The sequence below is a fragment of the Lissotriton vulgaris genome, chromosome 2_1, assembly GCF_964263255.1.
Source record: "Lissotriton vulgaris chromosome 2_1, aLisVul1.2, whole genome shotgun sequence".
Taxonomy (NCBI): Eukaryota; Metazoa; Chordata; class Amphibia; order Caudata; family Salamandridae; genus Lissotriton; species Lissotriton vulgaris.
In genome coordinates this window covers 1,545,982,578-1,546,005,408 of record NC_141687.1, presented here as the reverse complement: position 1 = coordinate 1,546,005,408, position 22,831 = coordinate 1,545,982,578, and the positions used below count along the sequence as shown (strand labels likewise).

Genomic DNA, 22,831 nt, shown 5'->3' with positions numbered 1-22,831 from the left:
GTGATTAAGTCGGTGCTAGACTGCAGAACTGACGCCCAGTAATAAAGTACTATATTGGGCAATGCCCAAACCCCCGCTCTTTAGGAAGCGACAGTTGTCTTAGGGCCCATCTAGGTTGCACATAAGCCCAGATGAATTGCATAAAAATTTTCAGAAATTTCAGTAACTGTGCCTTGCTAAATTCCAATGGAATGGAGCGAAAATAATAGAGCAGTTTTGGAAAATAAGTCATTTTAAGTACATTGCATCTTCCCACAAGTGTCAGATGCAAGTTGTCAATTACTTTAAGGGATCTTTTTGTTTCGGCGGCCAAAGGGGCTAAGTGTTTTGTTACAATTTCATCTAAGCTGGCTGTTATTGTTACCCCCAGATATTTGGCCTTTGCAACTACCCGGCTGTTGTTCCAATTGACTTCTCTGTTGAATATTATTTGTGTTTTGTTACTATTTAATGCATACCCCAATATTTTTCCAAATGCCTGTTCTTTTGATTCTAGTGCTCGTATAGCGCTTTCCGGATCAGAAGTGGTGATGGCCAGGTCATCAGCTTACGCCAAAATCTTAGTGTTAACTCCCTGTGTTCTCACTGCCAGAATTGCAGAGTTTTTTTCCGATTTTCTTAATTAGGGGATCTATGTAGAGTGCAAAAAGCAAAGGGGAGCAGGGGCATCCTTGCCTTGTGCCCCGCGAGATGTTAAAGTTCTCAGAGAGCCTCCCGTTTACTACTACACAGGCCGTAGGGCACTGATACAGAGCCTGAACTGCCTGTGTGAGTCTAGGACCAAAGCCCATCCTCTTCATGACGCTCCACAGGAACCGCCAGGAGACCCGATCAAACGCTTTTCAGCGTCTAACAGGATAAAGGACATCGGGTCTCCTGACACCTGCGCTGCATCAAATAAAGTGATAGCCCTCCGTATATGCTCGGTAGTGCTCTTTTTTGGAACAAATCCGTGCTGCCATTCTGACACCGGAGATTCTAATACCGTAGATATTCTTACTGCGAGCATTTTGGAATACACCTTGGAATCACAATTAATTAAGGTAATAGGCCTGTATGAGCCCATTTCTAAGGGTGATTTATCCTTTTTGGGAAAAATTGAGATTTTAGCGTTGGACCAGGAGGCAGGGGGGAACCTCCGTTGAATATAGCAGTTACTACATCAAGAAAGAGGGATTTTATTTGGGGTGCAAATATCTTATAAAATTCCACAGGAATTCCATCTATTCCTGCGGCTTTACCGTCAGGCAGACTAGCTAGGGCTGCTGAAATATCGTCCCAGGTTGGCGTAGCCTCCAACTGTGCACAGTCGCCCGGACTAAGCTGCCTGAGTTCTATGTCATCCATGTAACTAGTAGTTTCAAGTTCATCCAAATCAGCTGACCGATTATTTCCTTCTGAATATAATGCTACGTAGAGGTCTTGAAAGCCCTCTTGTATCTTAATAGGGTGACTGGTCTCTATCCCTGTTGGTAATTGAATTGTGCATATTTCACTGTTCTCTGCTTGTTGCCTAGTTTTGACAGCAAGATGGTGACCAATACTGTCACTGCACTCATAAAGTGTTTCCCACGTAGCCGCCCATTTAGCTGCTGTTTTTTCTGCGAATACTGCCCCTATCTCTGCTTTACTAAGTGTAACTTCGGCTTGGATGTTCTCAGTCTCCACTCCACTTTGGACCCTTTGTACTAGTGTGGTTTCTGCTTTTGTTAGCTTTCCCTGTAAATCAGTTATTAGTTGTTTTTCTTTTTCTTTTTTCTAATTGAAAATCTTAGAGTTTCACCCCGGATACCCGCCTTTAGTGTGTCCCAGACTATTATGTCAGAGGCCGATCCCAGGTTTACTTCAAGAAATCCCTGAATCCAGGCTTGCATATGAGCCCGGTAGCTAGCATCCTGTAAGAGTGCTTTCTGAAGCTCCACCTTGGAATCTCCTTCCAGTTCTCAAGCCACCCAATGTTCAAGATAAGCGGATTATGGTCTGACATGAAGCGTGGAGCTATGTCTATAGTACATTTGTCTAGTAGAGAAGACGAGATCAGGAAGTAGTCTAACCTAGCAAATCTTTGGTGTGGGGATGAAAAATAGCTGTATCCGGGCTGGGAGGTGTTGAGTTTAGACCAAACGTCGCTGAGCCCATGGGTTTGTGCTAAATTGGTTAGTGCATTATTCACCAAGGGTTTTCTGCCTTTATAGCCCCATTTGCTCCCTATTTCTCGGTCGTGCGGCAGATTGATGTTAAGGTCACCACACAGGATTATTGGAGTGGGCCAGTGAGCTAGCTCCCCAGAGATCAGATTAATGATGCCTGGATCATCAGCGTTGCTACCTTAAATTGAGCATGTAGTGAAGGGGGGGCCTGTGGGCAGTGACATTCCGCAATCACCCATCTGCCGAGTGAGTCAGATGTAACACGTGGATTTTTAATGGGTAGTCTTCTTTCAGCCATAATTCCTACCCCCTTTGTTTTGGCTCCCTGTGTGGTAGCCCCAATGATCTTATACCCTAATGAATTCAGGAGCTGCTTCTGTGATCCTTCTAAGTGTGTCTCTTGGTGACATGATATCGCCCCCTAGAGACCGTAACACTTGTGCAACTTTTTGCCTTTTTACAGCGTTGTTTAACCCACAGATATTGGCCGAGATAAACCTGAGAGCGCCTTTTTTAGCCATTAAAGCACATAATAGAAGAAATGACGGATAGTCTCTTGAGCCAGCTAGCACTCCCCTTCTTTTTCTTTTCAGAGTATACCTTAACCTTGCCTATTGTGTATGTGAGTAAGTACATAGGTGTGCAAAAATGAATGTCCCTGATTCCTGCTGCTTCCCTTCGAGTGCCCCCACCCAACCCACCCCCCCCCCTTATACTCAGAGCAATTAGGTACTACCTGAGTGATGGTTGTCGTTAGTGAAGTTCATCCGCCAACCACGCCTTTGTAAGTTTAAGATCTAGTACAGCTAGGTTCCCCCCTTTTTTCCCCCCACTTTAGTGAGTCATGCTAATACCTTACTGGATCACAAAAGTTTGAGCCTTGCAATAACATAAGTTATTCTAAAGGACGCCACTCAAGAGGTGTCCTTGATGTAGGTCGAAGTTTCCCCACACCGATCTACATGAGGTGTTCAACCTTTGCCTCTCCCTGGAGCACGAGGCCAAAGACTGTTCCGCTTGTGCCTCCTTCCGCTCCATGAAGACAATTCGGGACCGACAAGCTCGAAGAACAATGGCTCGCTCGTCAGCATCGATCCCGGATGACATCCTCCAAAAGGGCGTCGAAGTGCCAGAACACAGCAGCGGGACGAAATAAGCGCCAGCTCCTCCGATGCCGAAGACTCAGACATCGAGGACATCACTCCAGCTCGACGGGTCGTAAGTAAGAACGTCGACCCCGACCCTTCCTTGCCACCCTCCAAAAAGGCTTCGGGCACACCCTCACCTTCGGGCCCGGGTGAACACTGAGAGACTGCTTCCCAGTCCCCGCCCTCGGGCTCAGCAAAGAAGCCTACTAAGCATTCATGCGGCTCGGGCTCGAGTCAGCCTATTCCCGGTGTCGATCCTACACCGACACCGAAAAAGAAGCCATCTTCCTCATCCATGCCGACCTCTGCTTCGACACCCAAGCACTCGGCGCCCGAAGACTGGCACAGGCTCATCGATGTCAAAACCGCACTCGGAGCCGAGTAAAAAACTACCTAAAGGTCCCGACTCCCACGCTTCGGAACCGAAAAAACCCACGGAACCGTAAAAACACGTTCCGGGTAGAGACATTGCAAAAGGTCACAGTTCTAAGCCAAAAGACCCTAGACCAGCTACCAAATCAGTGTCGAAAAAACCTCCAAAACCGAAGGACTTGCCATCCACAGAAGAGCCTTTTCTACCAGATCCTACTCAAAAGACTCTTGTAAAGGATCCTAAGACTGGACAAGTGTCTCTTAGCTCCAAGAAGAGACCACTAGAGGCGCCTGCACCTCCTCCTCCTCCTCCTTCAAAGAAGAGAGACAGTGCAACCTCTCCATTAAGGGTCTTTTCTCCACTTCCCCATACTCTTCCACATCCTCCACCACATCATTCTCCTACACCATCCCCTAACCCAGATGATGATGTAGACACAGACTCTGATGACACAAGTGGAGGTGCTTATGAACCAGTAGGGAACGATAGTCCCCCTCAGTCACCTAATCCATGGGATGATTATAGCACCCCTGATGTGCCTTACGTCCCTCAAGACGATGTATATCCCTCCAGGCCTTCCCACCCCAGAGGACACTATAGATTTTAACCTACTAGTCCAGAGGGCTGCCCAATACCATGGGGGTAGATTTGCACACAGACACTGTGGAGGAAGATTTCTTATTGAACACGTTTGACAATACACACAGGTCCACTGCCATTCTGCCAACGCTTAAGGGGCTCATTAAGCAGGCAACACAGGTCTTTAAAGATCCTGTCAGGGCTCGAGTCCTCAACCCTCGCATTGAGAAAAAATACAAAGCTGCCCCTACTGATCCAGTTTACATTAGAGGCCCAGCACCCCTAGATTCCTTAGTAGTTTCTAACGCACGTAAACGTGCCAATTCACAAGCATCAGGTGAGGCCTCTCCACCCGACAAGGAATCTAAACTCCTTGACGCCTCCGGCAAACGAACAGTGTCACAGGCAGCTAACATATGGCGCATTGCCAATACCCAAGCGCTATTGGCAAGATATGACAGGGCACAATATGATGAACTGGAGTCCTTAATGCAGCATCTACCAGACAAATATGAAAATAGGGCCAATTAACTCATACAAGAAGGTAAAAATATCACTAATACTTCCATCCGTTGTGCCCTAGATGCTGCAGATACTGCCTCAAGGGCAATCACTACTAGTGTCCTTTTGCGTAGGCATGCCTGGCTACGTATTTCAGGTTTTAAACGTGAGGTACAAATTCCAACCTCAATCAGCCATTTAATGAGAAACACTTATTTGGCCCTAATGTAGATGTATCTTTAGAGAAAAAGAAAAAAGACACTGACACAGCTAAATCTATGGGAGCCTTGCAGCTGCAAGCTCCCAGACGTTCTTTTCGTCGCTCATCATATAGAGGCAACGCAAAAGGCTACTCCTCCGAAAGCCCCTCCACTTCCTACAAGACCCCTAGCCAATCTACATTCACTAGGGGCTACCAAAGAAGGGGTTACAGGGGTAACAACAACAAAGGCAGAGGCAAAACCAAGAACTCCCGCTCTGCCTCCACCCCTACCCAATGACTTTCCTCTCCTCCCCCCCCCAACATTCAACTCCTGTGGGGGGAAGACTGCAACAATTCCTTCCTGCCTGGGCCGACATCACATCAGACAGGTGGGTGCGACAAATTATTCAGTCAGGTTACTGTCTAGAACTAACATCTACCCCCAAACATACCACCCAAACAGCGTCCAATGTCACAAGAACATCTATCACTGTTAAAGCAAGAAGTAATATCTTTGCTAGAAAAAAGTGCAATAGAACCAGTTCCTCTGCACCAACAAAACAAGGGGGTTTACTCCCTATACTTTCTTATCCCAAAGAAGGACGGCTCTCTAAGGCCTATTCTAGACCTCAGACCGCTAAACATATACATACAGTCAGACCATTTTCACATGGTCACATTCCAACAAGTCCTTCCTCTCCTATTACTAAATGACTTCCTTGCTACTCTAGATCTCAAGGACGCATACTTCCACATTCCCATTCACAAAGCTCACAGGAAGTATCTCCGATTTGTAATAGACGGGCAGCACTATCAATTCAAACGGAGTCACAACAGCACCAAGAGTGTTCACCAAGTGCCTAGCAGTAGTGGCTGAATAACAGAACAAAAGTGCCAATACTGATGTAAATGATTCAAATTAACGAATATACCATCCAAATCCAGAAAAGAAATTCATGAATGGGAATTGCTACTCAATAGCATTTTATTCAAAAAAGTTTATTTTAAAGGTTTTTTTTCCAAGTTTAATTCATAGTGCAAGGAAGGATGTCCATGTAAGATACAGCTTACATGGACATCCTTCCTTTTCTTGCAAAGCTCCATAATTTCCCTAATGGCGAAAAACAATCTGAGGATGGAGCCGATGCCCATGCGCAATATGGTCCAAAAGAGGAGTTACCTATCTCATGACTTCCAAAGAACTTTTCAGGACAAAAACAAACTGCCAACATCGGGGCCCAACACTAGGTGGCTATCTATGCACTGTGTGCAACTCAGCAGCTCCACATGCCAAGAACAGATGCATACTGGTAAGTAGCATGTTCCTTATAAATCCCACTCTAAATGAAGGTCCTAGTGAGGATTTTATTTAACCTTCCTCACAAACAAACTCTTCAGAAGTATTGCAAGTAATTATTCTTACACTGAGAAAGGATATCAAGCTGTTATCGTGGAATGTTGCCAACATTCGAGCTAAACTCTCGAATCCAGACATGATTTTTGTGTGCTTGTGTGATGGCATCTTTATCTAGATGTGGCGTCAGTTGGGGATTTTTAGCCAGCGGTACAGAGTGGGTGTAAAGATAAGTGACCTTTGCTCTTTTTCACTGTCAACAGTGGCGGAGCTGCCGGGGAAGGGCTGAGATGTGCTTACACTAGTATCAGTGAATTGAGACCGTTTGGACTAGTGAGAAAATACTGGCCTGGGGAAAACGCCATAACTGAGAAAGGGAACAGCACCAGCTTTGAAGGAGCCTGCACTGCAACAGAAATAAAGGATGGGCATCCGGGGAGCCCTCAAGTTGACATATCACGCCGCCTGAAGAGCGCTACCGATAAAATAGCCACCAACTTACCAATAACACCAAAGCATATGTGCAAAGTAGTCCACCTGAATATATCCCCTGAATATAATATACACGACGTGGCAGACATCTGGTCAGACTCTGTTCATCTGTAACCCCCATCAAGAGAACCCTCAAAGGCCGCGTGTGCTGCGCTCCGGAGGCAGATGTCGGCCAATATCTCAAGGGAATGGGCCACCTAGAAAAGAGGGTCTTTCCATCCTTCACAATGATCGTAGGAGCGTGTGATGTCAGGGAGCAAGGTAACAAAAATGACTCACCAAGCGAAGCTTGAAAGGTATGCCATGTCAAAGACTGTGGACCCAGACGGAACGCCGACAGCTGAGGTAGACCGGACAGCTATAAAATGCTGACAACCCTACATTGAAAGACATTATGGACGCAATCACAGGAGTAAGAACTTCACTCGAAGGATGAATGGATTCAATAACGACTGAAGTTAAACTCATTAGGGCAGTCCTCGCTAAAATAAGTGAAAAAGTTAAAACAATGGAAGGCGTTACAGCTGATCTTTGCCAGAACTCAAAAGCCATGCAGTAACAAATCGCGCGCCTCCAGGAAACCAGCAAAGCGTTGGAAGGTAAACTGGACGACTATAAAGGACAGTCGTGCTGCAACAATATCAGAATTATCAGAGTGCTGGAACGCATGGAGGGGCCCACTCCAGATCTATTTGTCGAAGAGCTCATTACCAAACACCTCTAGCCTAAGAACCTATCCAACTTCTCGGTTGAAAGGGCTCACCGGATTCTAGGAGGCAGACCAAAACCCGACCTCCCCAACCCAGACCTTTGCTGAGGCGGCTTTTCAATTTTAGAGACCAAGACATTAGCCTTCAAACAGCCCACACCATTCCACCTATTCGACTAGACAATATCATGGTAACTTTCCTCCCTGACTTCACCGTCAGTGTGCAGAAGCAGAGACGCTGCTTCCAAGGAGTTTAAAGCAGGCTCAGAGTCGAAGGTCTTAAATATTCAATGTTGTTCCTGGCACAACTGCAGGTTGAGGTGGAAGGGAAGGCATGGTATTCGAGACTCCAGAATCAGCACAAGAGTGGCTAGACAGTTGGAGGCCGGCCAGGACAGGCTTCTCTCCTCAAAAGGAGAGAAGCGTCCCCCAGACGTCACTACAACCCTGAGACATACTCAAAGCAACTAGTAGAGGGAACCAGCCCAGAGGCCTAGAAACAACAGATCAGGCACAGAAAACTGTTGAGGCTTCTGACTGGAACTCAAGGGCTCCAGCCAACGCACACAGTGGAACGGCCACCTGAACATTTTCCTGCGGCTACAGCTAAGTGACTCTAAGTCTCAATTCTTAATTATAACAATTACATGGACATTCTAGTTGGACAAGGTAAAGGGCGGTGGGCACAGGTATGGAGGTTGCACATTCCTAATCCTCTTAGAATAGTTCTTAAATGGGGTGGCAGGCACTCTGCATATTTGGGGACAGGGGCAGTTTTAAGCCCAGATTGCAGGGAAGCAGGGAGGGGGACAAGGGCTTTTGAGAATATTCGCATTTAGTTTAGAAGACACTTACACGCATCCTTAGAAGGAATTTAGCAAATCTTAAACACTTAACACATAGATAAATGCCCTAACTGCAGCGGAAGGGAGGTTTACATTGGAAAGGGGAAGTGCAACACTTGCAGGGCCTCTTGTACCATGCAAAGGATTACAGTGGGATCATGGGATCATCCACAAAGCAGGGATTTAGGCTCATGCCCTGGAATGTAAACGGCCTGGGTGACAAGCTCAAGAGGGGAATACTGTTCCAGTACATGAAACGGCACTCACCAGACGTGGTCCTCTTACAAGAGACACACTTGATGGGGAACGCATGTGGGGCATTGACCAGGTGGGGATTCAGGCTCGTGGCACATTCGGCATTCAGCTCAAGATCTAGGGGAGTAGGCATAATGATGAAGAAAAATTTCTCAATAATTATTCAACGCACATGGACGGATAAATTGGGCAGGTTTGCCGTGGTCAACGGGATATGGGAAGGCCAATCATTAACACTTGTATCAGTGTATGGACCACCGGACCTCCACACATTGGCCTTTAAAGTACTTGGGGATCTCTTGCTCGCCATTCCTGCGGGACGGCTCTTAGTGTGAGGGAACTTCAATTTGATCGTATCGGGACACCTTGATAGGTGTCCTCCTAGGGAGATACCGCCCTCACAAACTCAAGTTCACAATTTTATGGGAGCTATGGGGCTGGTGGATGCATGGCGTGCGCTCCACCGGGGGGCGACGCAGTTCATATTTTATTCTGGAGCCCACCGCAGCCTCTCAAGAATTGACTACATCATAGTGCCAGAAGGCCAACTAAGACAAATTAAAGAGGTATGTCATCTGGCCAGAGGCATTTTAGACTCCCCAGTCTGGACCCTGGTAGGGGTGGGAGAACCGCAAGCAGGTAGAATTGCTCCAATAAATCCACGGTTCCTCAAAATCCCACTGGTCAAACCTAAAATTACATAAGAAATTGAGAATTTCTTCCAAGAAAACGAGGGATCGGTAGAATGTGTGCAGTTGCAATGGGAGGCGATTAAAGCAGTGATTAAGGGACATGCAGTTTCCCTGATTGCAGGGAATCGAATAGAGAAAAATGCACAATTGGTCAAACTAGAAGCCGGTACACTGCAGTTGTAAGGAAGGTTACAAGAGGTAGATACAGAAGAGACCCAGCATTTGCTGAAATTAAAAGCAAAAGAGTATATGGTCACAGTTTCTGATGCTATGAGATCACACTACAGGGCAACACTCAGCAAAATCTATGACGTAGGTGCCAAAGCAGGGAACCTGCTGGCCTGGCTCAACCGAAGAGAACATGCTAATAGATTGGTAGCTGAACTTACAAACGAGTCCCGGAAGCAGGTTAGGGAACCTCAGGAGATTGATTTGTATGATCACAGATGGTTGCAAAAGTAACCATGAGAAATAGTGCAGTGAAGAAACAGTGAGTGCAAGGTTAAAAGAGAATTTTTAAGAGAGTAGTTTTGAGATAAGAACTACTACTTCTGGTCTCTTTGATGTCAAATTGTAGATCGGTAATGTTCCTGTTACATCTGCCAGTCACTAAACTCTTTGCGCAGAACAGTGGAACTACGAGTTCCGGTTCCGTTGATGTCACTTTGTAGTCTTTCGTGACATGGTTGGAACATGCCTCAAGCCCCGGAAATGCAGCACAGGGGTGGGCTCTTTAGGATATATAAAGCAAGTAACCTGTACCGCTCGTTACCTCCATCCTCGACTCTGACACCGCCGGAGGCAACGACGGACAGGTAGGGGACTACCTTCTAAAACATTGCTGTAGCCAAGGGTACTGCGCTACGCTCTCCATGCTATTTCTGGTGCGGTTGATTTAACTAAGTGTTTCTAACAGTGTGTTTGGGGTCGAGGCTCGGAGGAGGGTTTTTTTGGTTATCTGTGACAAAAATTTCCTTACGCTTCAGGCGAAGCTCCGCTCTTTGTTCTTTGATTCTGGTTCCATATTGCACAGAATGAAGGGGAACACTCGAGGTATTGAGCCAATAAAGACACTTAGATTTACATTACTGTTTATCTATCTATTTTTTCATAAAAGAATACCGATGCAGAACCTATTTGTTTATGTTACTAAGTACATAGAACCAATAGGAGTAATACGGGAGCTGTAGGGATATGTGGGAGGACAGGAACTGATTGCTGTTAGGACCAGTCTCTCTATCATTCCCCCTTTCTTTCTTCCTGATTCCTCTTAAGCGGGACCTCGTATTCCTGAGTGAGGTACCAGGTGAGGTGAGGTCAATTTCCCGATCAAGACGGTTGAGCAAGAATTTACGATTGGCAATATAGACTGCTATATGATATAATATGCAGTCTGTGATAGCATTATATATATCACATGACATAGTAGAGGCTTTTAGGCCCATTAAAAGTGAATTGTTTGGGAGTATTTGTTGTTTCATTTATTTTTCAGGTGCCATCTGCATCCCTTGAAGCGGAGGATCTATAGAGAAGGGTTGTATTTATTCGAACCTAGACAATTGGTTAAAAGTCTTTTTTCCTTTTTTCACTCAACACTATTTAGGTCACACTTTTTGTTTTCGATGTAGTAGCAAACTATTAACATTGACAGGTCCTGAAGAAAGCCTCGGGCACTTTTACCCCAATGACAGAAACATGTCGACCTTAATAGAAAGTAGTTATTTGTGAACACTGCTTTTTGCACTATTTTTATTGATTATGTTAAGGGATATCTGTAATAAAGACTGTTTCTCTCTTAACAATTCTCTTTTAACTTTGCACTCACTGTTTCTGCACTGCACTATTTCTCATGGTTACTTTTGCAACAATCTGTGATCATTCTTGAAGAACATACGAATATTTCTTCCCTTGTTTCTGTTTCTCCTTTCTCGACCTACTTGAGAGATAGTTCCCAAGGAGATAGCCTCTATGATCAAGAGGTATATCGATTGGTTGGGAGGATACCCAGATGATGATACGGATCACCAAGGTAATTGATGGGAATCCTATCTCCGATTAAGGGTCCCCTTCTGTTTCTTTCATAGTACTCCTACTTCTCAATTCTCTCTTTGGCATTTGGTGGCATTCTGTGAGACCTCCGGTTTAATGTGTATTTGATATGTAGTATTTGGGGAAGAAAACCGTGGCAGGTCGTTAAAATATCCCTTTGACCCTATTTCTCTGAGTGTTTATTGTGTACCCTCAGGAGATTGCCAATACATTTGGGAACTATTATAAACAAATGTATAAATCACACATGACCTCCTTGGAGGCGGATGCAGATTCTTGGGTATCTTACATGACTCTCCCCAGCCTCTCAGATGAAGACCTTTCAACGCTAGATGGTGAGCTCACAAGCACAGAAGTCGAGCAGGCAATAAGAGACCCACAGGCAGGCAAGGCGATGAGACCAAATGGTTTGCCCATAGAGCTGCACAAATTAGCCCCAAGTAAAATAGCCCCACATCTCATGAAAATGTTTCAGGAAAGCTGAGAAAAAACAGGGTACTTCCAGCAGATCAAAGGTTGGCCATCATAGTGGTAATTCATAAAAGTGGGAAACCTAAAAGTATATGCTCCTCATACCGGCCAATATCATTGCTTAACGTAGAAGTTAAGATCCTAGCGAAACTGCTGGCCACCCGTCTACTGCAGGTCATCACTAAGCTTGTACATCCCGACCAGTCCGGCTTTATGTTTGCAAGAAACACCTCCCTCAATCTGTGGCATCTGCATGGAATAATGGGAAGATTAGACACGCTGCGTGAAGATGCGGTGGTGGTGTCTTTTGACGCCACCATGGCGTTCAACACGATCGAATGGCCATACATGTTCTCGGTCCTCAGAAAATGGGATTCGGCCATGAATATCTGTGCTGGATGTAACTTCTTTATAGAAATCCCTTGGCCCAAGTAGTAGGTAATAACCGGAGGTCTCCGGTGTTTACCCTTGAGAGGGGAACCAGACAGGGCTGCCCTCTGTCCCCGCTACTCTTTGCTCTAATGTTAGAACAACTAGCAATGTGGATACGTAGAGACCCAATCATTAAGGGTCTAAAATGGTCAGAGGAATGGGAGGATCGTATCTCCCTATATGCTGACAATATCCTTTTATACCTGGCGTCACAAAGAGCCTTACTAAACAGAGCAATAAACATTTTCACCAATTTCAGGAATTATTCGTGCTATAGCATAAACTGGTCCAAATCAGTCCTATACATGCTAAGGGGTAAATTTTCTCCCACGCCCAGGGGATACACTATAAAAAGCGACCGAGGGCTTTAAATACCTGGGCATATATGTCACTAAATACCTGTTATTATACTATGAGCACAACCTATTGCCCACACTACAACAACTAAGAAATGACGTCAAACACTGGAAGTCACTCCCACTGTCACTTCTGGGCCCAGCTGCACTTATAAAAATGATGTCCCTACCACGTTTCTTATATATCCTACAAAATTCACTGGGGCCGGTTTGCTCAGATTATTTTAAAGCCATTGAAAGCGAGTAGATAGAGCTCCTGTGGGAAGGCAAATCACCTTGCATTGCGACCCAAATGCACACTCAAGGGTAGCATGATGGGGGAATAGGACTCCCTGTCTTCAAAAGATATTACTTGGAGCGGCGCAACTAGCTGCCTTTAACCAATGCATGTATAGACCCCTGGGTGACTCGGGATATCAAATGGATAGGTGGCTTCTCCCAGAAAGAAATTTTACGGGGGTGCTCGACTACAAACCCAATAAATTACGATTAACAGGCCCAACTGTGCATGTGGTCCAGATAAACTCCAAAGGCTTTGAACAATGGGATATGATTGGTACGGAAATCCCTTCGCACAACTACAAAATGAATTCGAAATGGCAGATAAGGCACACATTATTATCAGTTATCCCAAGAGGAGAGTCGCCCCCAGTGAGTTCCCCACTGAAAGATAGAGTTTTAGATGACTACATGCCGGACAAGTCCATCTCCATGATGTATAAGAAACTAATCAATAATATGCCTGACGCCCTCCTCCAACCAATGTTTCGGATATGGAGGTCGAGTAATGGTTGGAGGCCTCGCCTCCCCCAGTAAAGTTGCAATTTCCTCTTGACTGAGACTGATCCAATTAAAAATACTGCACAGAACTTATCTATCTGGTCTGGAATTGGTAAAGATGGGCCACAGAGAAGATCCTGAATGCAAGAAGCGGTGTAGTCAAGTAGGCACATTTACCCATATTGTCTGGGAATGCACGTTTATTAAAAAATATTGGTCCACTGATACAATGCATGGGGGAAGTGCTGTCGACCAAAATCGAGCCTAACATAGGTCTCTGCCTACTGAACATTTGGGGACCCACTGACTTAAACAATAGAGGGAAACCTTGGGTAACATTGGGAATGATGATCATCAAGAGGAATATTGTGCGGTTTAGGGGCTCTCGAGAAACACCTTCAATCACTGAGTGGAAGAAAGACATGGACTAGTGCATGTTAATGGAAAGGACAATATACGAATCAAAGGGCTTCCCCAAAAAGTCGTCTTAAATATGGGGAAAGTGAAATGAATACAGGGGGAATGTTTGTGAGCCTGAGACAAAGCTGTAGCACACCAAATAGTGGGTGAAACTGTTTAGAAATAAATACCAGGTGTTCAGCAAGAGGGGTAACATGTAGAAAGTGCACAAAAAAGGACACTTTGCGAAAGTTTGTAAGATAATATTTACAAGGTCACCTACATGGTCAATGATGCGGAGGTAGAAAAGAAAGATATTGTATTGCAATTCCTAATACTGAATTGACATATTCCACGTGTGATATAGCTTTAGATGGAGTTGAATTAATGTTTTTTTTCCGATTCCTGCACCCTTACACCTTGATAAATGAATCTGCATTTAAAGAGAAATTCCCTAACAAGGAATATACCCCACTTCCAGCTGATGTGAACGCTGGAGGTTTCAATAAAGATCCCAGTCCCTTGGCAGGGATCTCCTAGGTTGAAAGCATCAGAAAGACTTAGGGATTTAGTTGGACCCCCAATACAATTGAACAGGTCTATTTAGTTGACAGGACAGTCATGGGTATGGAAATATGTGAGAAATTTCCATAAGCCTTCACAAGTGATTCAGGATTACTCAAAATGTGTTTTCAAAATATATAACTTAAAGCTAATGCCAAACCTGTCATACAAAAGCACACCCCATCCCTTTACTCATAAGGCATCCCTCAAGAAAGAATTAGACACATTTGAAAATTCAGGGATGATTGAAAGAATTGAAACTGCTGAATGGTTGGCCCCTATTGTTATTGCCTCCAAAGAAGGGGATAAGAATATTTGTTAATGCATTGATTTAAGAGATCTCAACGCTAATATTTCGATACACAGATAGCCTCTACCCAAAACCAATGAAATGTTGAGCATCACTCAAGTAGTAAGCTATTTCAGTGTGATAGACCTTTCCTTGGCCTATCACCAAGTAGCTCTTCACCCAGATTCTAAGGCCTTAACATTGTTTATTACTCCTTTTGGCGCATACCAATTCTGCAAGATGCCATTTTGCCTAGCATCTGCAGCTGCCGTATTTTAGCGGATAATGCAGCACATACTACAGGGAACCTGCAAGGTCCACTGTTTTCAGGACGACATTTTAATGTATGGCAATTCCAAAGAGGAACACAATAAAATCCTAGAAGGAGTGCTTGGTAAACTAAGCAAATCTGAATTTACCTTACAGATGGAAAAATGCAAGATAGGGGTTAAATCGGTTGAATACCTGGGACACAACATTTAAGAAGAAGTCATTAAGCTTAAGTACAGCTTGGTAAACTCTGTCAAACTAGCACCTACACCCGCTTGCTAGGAGGAACTGAAATCCTTACTGGGATTAATGGAGTATATTTCCGAATATATCCCTAACTTCTCAGAGCAGGTCACTCTATGAGAACATTACTCAAAAAAGGAGTTCATTTTGAGTGGAGTACTCAGTTCCAATTTGACTTTGACCAGGTAAAAGAAGCAATCTCTTGTGCCCCTCATTCAGGTATGTTTGACGTAAAAGCTAAGATCATGTTGACTACGATTGCCAGTATTAGAGGTTTGGGTGAGTCTGTTTCACAAATCATTGGCAGAAATGAAAGGATCATAGCATTTGCGGTTAAGACTCATAAGGAGGTTGAAATAACTACTGTACCTTAAAGGAGGAAGCACTGGCGTGTTTCTGGGCTATATCACTTTAAATTCTACCTCTAGTGAATACCATTCAGTTTAAGAACAGACCATAAACCGCTCATCCCCATGTTCTCTTCTAAATGCATTGAAAAATCCACCCCTGGCATTGCTAGATGGATACTGCATTACAGGGCTACAACTCCGCTGTTGCGTATTTTCCAGGTATAAGAACAACAAGTAGCCAATGTATGTTCCAGCTACCTATAGCTTTTGAAGATCCCCTTATAAAACCGCCTGATGAAGCAATACTTTCTATAGAAATTCCTGCCATAGATAAAAAAGGAATGGGAACAGGGGAAAAAGACAATACTGTCCTGGCTGCTCTAAGAGACAAAATAATCAAGGGTTGCTCAGCCAAATGTAAGGAATTACCTGACAACTTGCAACTATATTGGAATGCAAGAAATTTATTATCCATTCAGGGTAATATGATTCTGAGGTCCAAACAAATTGCACCCCCTAGCAACATGAGGGATCACATTATTGATATTGCTCATGAGGGTAATCTGGGATGTAGTATGACCAAAAGCAAGATACAGAATGATTGCTGGTTTCTATACATAGACTCCATGGTTGAAGGAAAGGTTAAGGACTGCTTTGCCTGCTGTGCCAGTGACAAATCTAAGATCACCCGTACTTTGCCCCTCATACTGGTCGCGGTCCCTACCAAACCTTGGGAAAAGCTAGGTTTGGACAGCATAGGACCTATGAATTATCTAAATGTACAACTCAAATACATGTTTATATTAGTAGAATATCACTCTCATTGAGTACCTACCAAAGCAGTGAACAATATTAATTCTGCCAAACTGATTGAATTTCTAAACAATACATTCTCCAAGGAAGTTATTCCCAGTACTATAATCACAGATAAGAGGGCATAGTTAATTTCCACAGAAATGACTCTATTTCTGAAAATGTTTCTATTAATCCTATAAAGAGGCCCTCTATTGTCCTACGGCCAATGTCCTTGTGGAAAGGGTAAATAGGATGATTAAAGAGACCATTCAGTTAGCTCTTAACTCAGGAGAACAAGTTGACAAAGTTGTGAGGAAAATGCTATGGTCCAACCACACCCAATGCTGTTTCAGGTATAACTCTGTTTGTATCACTTGAAGGTGGATATCCTAGATCCAAACTTACTCCCAATTGGTTGAATGGGGGTGGTCCAGTCTGGGTTGACCGAAATTGAGACTAAGAAAAAGTGGGACATCACCAAGAAGGATACACAAAATAGTATGACAACAAATGGGAAACGGTGGGACGTAAATAGACAAAGGGTGAACTTAAAAAGTCCATACAGGTCACGTTCCAAGTCCACATCATTTTCTAAACCTGAAAAAATAAGATGAGTGAAACTGAACACAGTGATTGTGGAGAATGGCCGTACTTGGAGTATGTTCAACATAAATTGCTGTCCAGAGGCTCTCGTTCCTCCAGAAGAAACGGTCAGCCGAAAAGATGACGTGTCCATTCAAACTACGGGTCATAAGACAGCCAGAGATCGACATCCACCTAGCTGGCAATCTGATTACAAAAGGTGCCAGTCCTTTTCTCTGTTCGTTATTAAAATCTTTGCTCATATATCAATTATATTCAGTAACGTCTCGCACGTTTCCTTCCCTCCCTTATGAGGTGTTGTGTTGTATTTCTTTAAATTGTGCTATTCTTATTTTAGCAAATATTCACATTACCCTTTACATAATGGTAATATAATTCTAGTATATTTTTACTTCACAATGTACATAATTTACCCTCTGGCTCTTCTTCTTTCCTTTCAAAGGGAGATATGTTATAATCTATGTCTGGAATGCTATATTCCCTTGTGCCTCCTTCCCCTACCCCCCTCCCCCTCGCCCTCCCCCAACCCCCCTCTGCCATTGTCATGTTCCATTCCGAGTTTAGAATGTTGCTAGTGGAGCTCACATCAGAACATTGGTGAAGGGCAAAGAGAGAAGGCAGTTAGGGTTGTGTCTAAGAACTCTGTCAGAATAACATTTTAAGGATTAAACGTTTAGTCTCTGTGTGATCTTCTAACACCTTTTCTGTAACCTACGTTATTAATCATGTTCTATAATATCTTTCATTCTCAGTAAATTAGCTTCTTCAACCCAATTACCATTGTAGCAGTCGTTCTGCATCTGCTGGGCTTGTCACCCACCTGCTCACTTTCTGGCATCTTGTGGCTCTGTAAAAAATTAAAAAATGTTCTTCTGTCCAGTGATCTTTAGTTTAGCCAAAAACAATAGTGTATTCATTCATGTATTCATTGACCATCGGTTATATTTTCCTCTTTCAGAGGACTTCCTGTCTGTCAGTACTTGTTAAGTGTAATCAGCGAATATTATGATTTTGTTTTTTAAATTGCATCCCATTTTTGGTAGATTAGCTACGTTGCTGTGATGACTCAGTGACTCAAGGCGCTTCTATCGCTTTTGGGGTCACTCAGAAGAAAGGAGGTGTGGTAGCCTTGCTACAGCGCGGCTCCAGAAATAATTTCTAATCAATACTCACCATTTCCCTGAAACCTTAAAACAAACAAATCATGCATCAGTGGGGCCCATAACACTGCGCATTTACCCTGTTCACTTACACTTGGCTTCAAGGATTCTGGTGAATCACACTGGAGAAATGCTGTAACATTTGGTGGAGTGTCTAAAACTATTTAACTAATTATTATTTACACTTTACCATTGTTTTATTCAGACATTTAATTATTCAGACACACCACCATAGTGGCAATGGATCTGCTAGAACGAAAATTAGGCGTAGGAAGAATCAAAGACCAGCTTTTACTTCTTCATTTATCTAATTTTTATTCAAAAGATTTTATGTAATTAATTTGCATAAAAGAAAATTAGCATTTATTCTATCATTGTTAATTCTCACTGAGCATTGCTATTTATTCAGGCAATAAATCAAGTAAAACTGTTTAATCATAAAGAGAAAATTCAAGTTCACATTAATTTCATTATTCTCTCAAATAAAACATCAAACCTTGGTCAATGCAACTGAAAGTGAAATTCTACATGAAAAGATCAGAGAAACCATAGTTAAAACATGCATTTCGTTCTAACGATTTTTAAACTAAAACCTGCCTACCCAGCACTAAACCCAAAGCTATACTCACTTAACTCAAAGTCTCCTCGGACGCAGTCTCTCACCAAAGCTTAATATCCCGCAACGAAATCTCCAACCTACAGGGTTTATCAGCAAGCAGTCTGGCATAGTTTCAGGCTCCCAGCATCTCTGCAAACAGCTGCAGTGCAAAAAGCATCCCTCTCTGCGTTCAGCTCCAATGACATCAAACCCCAATTTTGCTTTGATATTTATACTTTATTTTCTGGCTCACTACCCTCAAATGTTTCAACACTTTCCGGTTTCCTTTCTCTGATTGGTCATGACATTGCAATTATTAGCTTCCAGGATGTTCGTTAATCGACATAGTATTTGTTAATTTTTAGGATGTCCATGAATAACTTGCTGATTAAAAGCTGACAGATATGAATTCGACTGTTGATACATTTCTCAAACTTCCAGGATGTCCGTGAACAACTTTGTTTGCAAACTGATAAATACACGTTCGACAGTTCCTGTTTTCCTATTTAGGCCTTTTTAAATGTTCATTTTCAGTGATTCAGCTGTTTCCATATGCTTTTGTCCTTGGCAGACATTCAGCTGTTCTCGTGGTTATCACTTTGGCCTGCAGCCACTTCACCAACATTCATATCAAGTGGCCTCGAATCATAGTTAGCTGAAGCTTCAAAATTTTTTTCAGTGAAGACGGAGCATAAACGAGCTTTCTCTCAGAAAAATGATGTAAGCCTTTCTACTGCGCAGAACCAGGAAAAGCGAAGCCATTTTGGAATTGGCAACCCACCAAAACTACAATAAACAGAAAATGTGAATACATAAAATATATGTGTTTTCTGTTCCCCCAACCACCAGTGCTAATATTTACCCTTTAAAACTGTTACCTAGCAGAAAAGCATCACACTGCAAGCCATTAAAATAAAGCAGAAAAGTAACATGCAAATGCACAATGCACATTATAACGCAGACATGCATTTTACACCACTTAAATGAACAAAATAGATTAAACATGCGTTTTATATCACCAATTAATATGTTAATTAAACCTGTTAGTGTAAAGCATTTCCCACATGTAATGTGTGTGTTTTGGTTAATACACAGCAATCAAAATTAATATATTACTTTATTATGGAGGTGATTGATCTGAATGAGGTACACACAAAATCTTCTGTATCTCGCTTCATCAATTCTATCTACTGGTGACAACTATTGGTACATTGTTGACAGTCTCATTAGAGGGAAAAAATGATACAACATAAACACATCTTATACCTAAAGCAAAACATGTTATATTTACTATGGTATCTAAGTTATCCTATAAATCTAATCTACTAAATATGTACTGTCTGTACAAAGTGTGTTTCCACACTTGAATGACTTTCAGTCCTTTGCCCCTTCTTTTATTTGAACTACTTGGAAATTGTTCATCAAAAATCGTCTTTGCCTTGTGTGCTAGAACCCAGAAATGTTTCTGTAATACTGTTATGGTCACTTCAAGTAATCCCTGAATTCATGTGTAAATCATCCCTATCTATATGTTCACAGTCTTTGTTTGAATTTTCCTGATCATCCTTGCCTCCTCTAGTGTCAGATAAGATAACTCTCATTATTTCAGAATTTTCTTCTTCCTTGACCACCTCTCGTACAGTCACTCTCAGACTTTCCTGGCTATCTGCTTCCTCTTGTATATCAGGAAGTGCCAAATATGTCAATTTCAGTGACTTATACTTCAGATGTGGTCTCTGTTGTCCTAGTCCTGTTAAATCGTTGTCAGGTGAAAAATCATTAAGCCTTAAACCATGCTGTACACTCTCACAGTCTGTTGGTCTTAAATCACCAGTTTTACAGTCTGTTTCTCTTGTGTTACCAGCTTCTGGTTGCTTAGCACCTGATTCTGAACATTTATCCAAAATCTGCACTCTATTTCTCAGTGGCCTGTCTTGTTGACCAGGTATATGTGTTTTTCTCATTCCCTGTTCCATTAGTACTTTTCACAGATTTAAATCAGTCCTTCTATCATTTGTATTTCTCATTGTCACTAGAACTAGGGGCAAAACATCTAGCCAGTTCAAGACAGTGGAATCACACATTTTTGCTAATTTGTTTTTCATTGTGCCATTCACCTGTTCACCAATTCCAGAAGCTTCTGGACAATAGGCACAATACAGTTCTGTAGTACGGGATCTCTGTGTATAGTCATAATCTAGTGAATAGTCCCGCCCATGTGCGTGGACCCCGGAGCAATCAAAAATAATCTCTTAAAGTGTCGAAAAAATGCAGAACTGCACAGACACTTAAGAGAGAATTAAAGACAGATAATGCAGCCTATAAACAGGCTACACTATCCAGTACTTCGACTAGAAATTCCACCAAAAATCCACAAACAGCAAAGTCTGTCCAAATTTCCCTTGCTTTAGCAGCAAAAAACCCTCTGGAATGATAGAGAGGAAGACATGGACAGACAAGCCCCATAGGCTGCCATTATGTGGCTCAAAACAGGATACTGTGCCTTTAAGAGAACTTTCAAGATTCACAGTATCCCAGAATGCCCTGCAGGTCCCTTGTACTTTAAGTTCTTTTTTTACGGCTCCTGCTAGCAGGACCCTGGAGCATTGAGCTCTCCCTTTTCAAGGGTTTTTGGTGATTTTTCACTACTTTTTCAAAATTAAGTGCTTTATAAGTACTTTGATGCCTTTCTCCTTGGTGTTGCACTCTGTTTTATGTTGAATATGCCTGCATTATTCGATAAATGCCCGGAGTGCTCCAGGAAGAAGGCCAAATCGAATCCCCATGAGGTGCGTATCCTCTGCCTTCCCTCTTCCCATGTCCCAGAGGAGTGTGTGATCTGTCAAGGCTTCCCTGGAAGGACCCTGAAGGACAGAAAGAAGGTCAGGCTTCAGGGCCTTGAGGAAAGGAGGATGAAGGCACAAGGTGGGTCTGGAGGGGCTTCTTCTGCCCATGCTGAGGCCTCTGGGGGGCTCTTCTGGGGCAGGAAGACCAGCAAGCGTCCCCATTCTCCGTCGGGGTCGATTGCACCGACTTCGGCGTCGAGAGGGATGACTACGGTCTGTTCCCCGTCGTCAGGGGCGAAACTACCTCGATGCTCGGCGTAGAGGGATCCTACCAGGCCACCATCGAAGTCTCCGGTGACTGTTTCGTCGTCGTCTTCGTTGACGCCGTCGTGGAGTGATCGGCGTCGAAAGGCCCGGCGTCGGCGCTCGCCGTTGACGCGACACCGCCGTTCGCCGTCGGCGAAGAGGAGACGATAGTCGTCGAGGAGATCCTCATCGTTGAGGGCTGGATCGCCATCGAGGCGAAGGTCGCCCTCGATGCGCAGAAGATCGCCGTCGAGGCGCAGAAGATCGCCGTCGAGGCGAAGATCGCCGTCGAGGCGCAGATCGCCGTCGAGGCGCAGAAGATCGCCGTCGAGGCACAGACGGTCGCCGTCGAGGCGAAGGCGTTCGACGCTGAGGAGAAGACGCTCAACGTCAGGGGGCCGACGGTCACCGTCGGGTCGCCGTTCTTCAACGTCGAAGACAGGTGGAGGAAGGCCTGACGCCGGGGGAGGTTCCCCATCGTCCCAGGCTGGTGGAGTTGGTGGTTCACCGGGCTCGGTGTACTCCGAAGTTTATACCCCGTCACAGAGGCAGGTTACGCCACCGCCTCTGTTGCCGAGGGGTCTCCCACCAAGGGACCCTACTCCTCCTCCGTTACCACCGCCTCAGCCCGTACCTCGGTTTACAGACAAGCCACCTCCGGTTCCTCCGAGGTCTACATCACTGCCTAGGTTCCGACTCCGCCCAAGGGGACTCCTAAACCGAAGGCTCCGACCAAGCCTAAGTCTCCTGCTCCTTTGGAACCGGTGGATCGACCAAGGCCGAAAAAGTCCCGATCACGCTCCGGACGGAGAGGAAGATCGAGGAGTCATCATAGATCCTCCACCAGATCGAGGCGTCGCCATAGGAGGCAGGGTTCTAGGTCCCGCACGGACTCCTCCAGGACCCGTTCCTACTCGCCGACCTTATCGGACTCCCCTGGGACCAGGGTCTCTCCGGTGGACGACATTGCTACATTCCAGGAGGTTCTCCTGAGGGGGGCTGCGAAACTGGGTATCACGGTGACGGTTCCAACACCTACGACGTCCGTGATATTCGAAACGCCTCACAAGAAGCATTTGT

At 44.1% G+C, this 22,831-nt stretch overlaps 1 protein-coding gene and 1 long non-coding RNA gene across 3 annotated transcripts in view; one reads left to right on the top strand and one right to left on the bottom strand.

The window, feature by feature from the left end:
- PARP9 (poly(ADP-ribose) polymerase family member 9) overlaps positions 1–22,831 on the top strand; it is a 614,444-nt gene that overhangs the window by 555,796 nt on the left and 35,817 nt on the right. The window lies entirely within an intron of this gene.
- LOC147732879 (uncharacterized) overlaps positions 1–22,831 on the bottom strand; it is a 140,429-nt gene that overhangs the window by 109,151 nt on the left and 8,447 nt on the right. The window contains exons 1-2 of one of the 2 annotated variants that reach the window (XR_015308497.1): positions 18,691–18,866; positions 17,680–17,748 (exon numbers count right to left, since the gene is read on the bottom strand). This is a non-coding gene — a long non-coding RNA (uncharacterized LOC147732879). Of the gene's footprint in view, positions 1–17,679; positions 17,749–18,690; positions 18,867–22,831 lie in introns of those variants that run through there. The other variant, XR_015308496.1, reaches the window with a different exon arrangement.